Source organism: Hibiscus syriacus, unplaced genomic scaffold (assembly GCF_006381635.1).
Source record: "Hibiscus syriacus cultivar Baekdansim isolate YM2019G1 unplaced genomic scaffold, ASM638163v2 tig00110418_pilon, whole genome shotgun sequence".
NCBI classification, from domain to species: Eukaryota; Viridiplantae; Streptophyta; class Magnoliopsida; order Malvales; family Malvaceae; genus Hibiscus; species Hibiscus syriacus.
The window spans coordinates 785,207-789,490 of record NW_024062730.1 but is presented as its reverse complement, the minus strand read 5'-3'; positions in this window follow the sequence as shown (position 1 = coordinate 789,490).

Here is a 4,284-nt window from a genome sequence, read left to right as displayed (position 1 = left end):
CTTTGATTGTCTCGTGTAATATCTAAAAGAATCTGTCGGTTGCCTAATAACATGCAGTCATATGAAAAGTCACGATCAAATAAGTCATCAAAATTATATGTTAAGCCATAAGGGGGTAATATCCGATACAGACATTGACAAGTTGAATTGCTTTAAACTTGAAAACCTGCCTATCCAATCATCCACAAAAGAACACAAACCGAGTGACTTCAACGGTTAAAAGAATAGTTGCTATCCATAGAAGTTTCAAGTTCAAGCATGATGTTTAAGAGCATAAACCGAGCGACCTCAATGGTTAAAAGATATCGTAGCATATTACCAAAGCTTTGATTAACAGCATTTGTTTGCCTATATGTTTGGGCTAGAAAATTTCAATTAGGTTCTCATTTTCTTCCACAAAGTCCTTAAAAGAAATCCTAGAAATTTGACATCATTATTGAAAACATGAGATGAAAAAACATTATGTAGCATCGTCAATTCCTTTAAAAGCAACTCAAATGATAGCATCAGAAGTTCTAGAACGAGGAAAGGAAAACGCCGTCTTTGAAATACGATCCACCACAAACAAAGATTGAATCATAATAATTTGTTGCCTTTTGTAATCTTAACACAAAACACATGCTCAAATAAGCCCATGGCATCTATGAAATAGGTAGTGGGGTCTATAACCTCCTATTTTGTGCATTTCCCTTATCGAATTGACAAGATGAACACCTTTTCACCAATTTCTCCACATCATTGTACAATTTTTGTCAAATATGTTGATCTGCAACTAACTCATGGCCTTTTATCTCCCTAAGTACCTCATTCATAACCCGCATAAAAGTGGTCGGCGCATTAGAAAGGCCAACTGGCACCGCTAACCACTCATAAAGACCATTAGGAGCCTTGAACGCGTCATCTTCGATTCATCTTCACCTCTCAACCTAAGTTGGTATTTGCTTTTCAAGTCTGTCTTTGGAAACACCTTAAAACTAGCAAATCGATCAAGCATATCATTTAATAACAAGACGGAAACCTGTAATATTGATGTGGTTAAGAAGAAAAAAACATCAGCAACCAAAACAATTAAGGCTGAATAATGAATATGAAAGATGGCACTCTAGAAAACTTAGTGGTTTTCAAAGATTTTTTTTCCTGATGGGAAATTGTAATTTCATTTAGATACCAATTGCATCGAGAAGTTTTTTCAAAGATAATAATAAGATAGAAAGAGCTGCAAATATATTACAGATTACCTATAATAGACTTCTTTGTAAACAAAGTTACTTTTCCTGCAAGTAAAAGTTTTTTCTTACCCTAAATCCTCGAGAAAGCTAATACTCTAATTGTTCCAAAATATCTTAACTAAAAACAGAATAATAAAATAAAATATTTTGAAATTAAGCTCCCACGTCAATAACCCTACATTTTCTAGTATTTTAACTTCTTTGTACTTGTTTTACTACCCTAATTTTGTTGATTTAACTCTATAACTTTTTCGGGGCGCACGATAGTGGTTTTTCTCTGGGTGCACGTTAGCAGGCCTAACGGATTCCGAGATTTCGTCGTGTCTCCGGTGGTCTTTTCTTCTCACGTTCTCGGTTACAAAGCCTTTGGTGGTATACTTTATCTTTAGCTCCCTCTACCTTGGCTCTCTCTCAGCTCTTTCAAAACGATCGATGGACTGGAGAAAATTATTTGAGAGTTCCTCAGGCCATAACCTAAATTTCTTTCCTTCGAAATTCAAAGATGGAGTTCCGACGATCACCCCCTGTTGAGATACTGGAAGCTAGAATTTCAGAATGGAAGTTATCACTAGTGGGGAAATTCCTTGGTCCAACACCAAATTTCACAACAATGCAACGTATTGTTGATAATCTATGGACAAAGGCTCTTCAAGGCTCTCGGGTTCAGGTCAGTCTAGCAGGACCCAATCTCTATATCTTCTCTTTTGCTTCTGATTCTACTAGAGAATGGGTCCTAGAAAATGAACCATGGCATATACTTAATAAACCGTTGATCTTAAGGAAATGGGAACCTAGCTTAAAACGCCTAAACTTCGATCTTTCTAAAATCCCAATTTGGGTTCATCTGTACAATGTACCACTAGAATTATTCACTCAAGTAGGCTTAAGTTGTATAGGGATTCCCATCTCAATGGACTCTGTTACAGCTTCAAAAACTAGGCTTGAATTCACTAAGGTGTGTGTTGAAATTGATGTGAATGATGAAATCCCCAAAGACATTGAAGTTGTTCTACAAAATGGTCAGTCAACCTCTGTTTATGTTGAAATACCTTGGCTTTCTCCTAGATGTAGGAAATGCAAGGTCTTTAGTCATAATGATAAAAACTGTTTGGTCAATCATAATGTAATTCCAGCCTCTAATCAAGTTTGGAAGAAAAAAGAAGCCTCTAGCTCCAACTCCACTCATGGAGAAGTTTAACTTCCTCAAAACTATGTCACTTCTGAATCACTTCCAAAGGAAATTCCTAAAGGTGCTGTTAATTCTTCTGAACCATCAAACTCTGAACAAATTGTCTTGCCTTCAGAATATGTTTTTCCTATCACTGATCCTATTGATAAGCATCATGTGAATGTTTCTGGCACTGAACAAAGCTGTCAAAACCTTGAGGAACTTCAAACTGATTCAACTCTTGAAAGTCAGCATATTTCTTCTGATCATCCTTCACAATCTGAAAATGGTTCTTTAGTACATAAACGTGGCAGAGGAAGGCCTTCCAAGGATAAGACTGCTTTTGTTGGTTCTAGTAATAGATTTGAGATACTCAGTTCTATAGATGAAGTCCCTCCTAACCAAGATCGTCCTCAAAGAAAAAATAGAATTGCTTCAAGGGAGTGGTTGAATTAGTAAAAGATCTTAAACAGAATAAGAAAGATAAATTGAATGAAACTAAAAGTTCCACAGTTGGGGAGGAGAAAACCCCACTGAAACCACTTTCTCAATGATTGTTAGTTTCTGGAACATTAGAGGATTCAGTCATCCTCTAAAACAAGACAATGTGCTACTTAGGGCTACTCAGAACAATGTGGACATTCTTTGTTTGCTAGAGACAAGAGTTAAAGCAGATAAATCTAAGGACATCTTTCACTCTAAATTAGTCAACTGGAATGTTAGCTCCAATTACGACTTTGCAAACAACCGAAGAATTTGGATCCTTTGGAAGAAGAATATAGAGTTAACTACAATTCAAGTCTCTGACCAGATTATTTTTGTAAAAGGAAAATTCACATGTCAGTCTTTTGTTTTATTAGCGGTATATGGAAGTAATGATAATATTACTCGAAGATAGCTTTGGCAGCAACTTCAAGAACTGGAAAGAACCATATGACACCTCCCTTAGATTCTTGGAGGTGATTTTAACATCATTCGACATCCCAATGAAAGCTCAGACCATGAGCTCCTTTGTCCCTTTTCCACTCCTGAAATGAAAGATTTCCAAGATTTAACTCAGGATCTTGACCTTCATGATCATCTTTTCTTTGGATCTTTATTCACTTGGAGCAACAAGTAAACTGAAGCTTATCTTGTAAGAAAGCTTGACAGAGTTCTTATTAACTCCACTTGGGCTACTTTTTTTCAAAGCTCTTTTGTAGAATTTCTTCCCCTTGGAGTCTCGGATCACTGCATGACATTAGTCTGATTTTCTAAAGACAATCCCACAAATAGACCCAAACCTTTTAAATTTTTTAATTTCTGGACCTTTCATCCTAACTTTTTGAGAGAGGTTGAGCATTCTTGGCAAAATTCCTTTCAAGGAAATCCTATGAAGATTTTGTTCCTTAAACTTAAGCATCTCAAATCCTGCCTAAAGAAACTTAACTCTTCCTGTTTTTGTGACATCTCTTCTCGGGTTAAAAATAAGAGATTAGAATTGAAACATCAGCAACTTCTCTCTTTGAAGGGAGAAAATTCAATTGACAAAGAGCTTCATATCCAAAAAAAGAACTGCATAATTTAGAAGAAGCTGAGTTAGTTTTTTTGAAACAAAAAGCCAAGGTGCAATGGATTAAAGAATGTGATAAATGCTCCAAATTTTTTCATTCTGATGTTGCTGCTAAGAAAAAGAAGGAAACAATTTGGCTGCTTATTGATGACCAGGGAAATAGACTTGAGTCCTTTGATGCCATGTCATCAGAAGTGTTATATTTCGTTACCAACCTTATTGGGATAGCTGATCCTAAGGTCAATGCCTCTGATCCCCAATTCTTGACTGATATTCTAAACTGCTCCTTTCCTTCTAACATTTCATCTAGCCTTATCAAATAAGTCACCACTCAA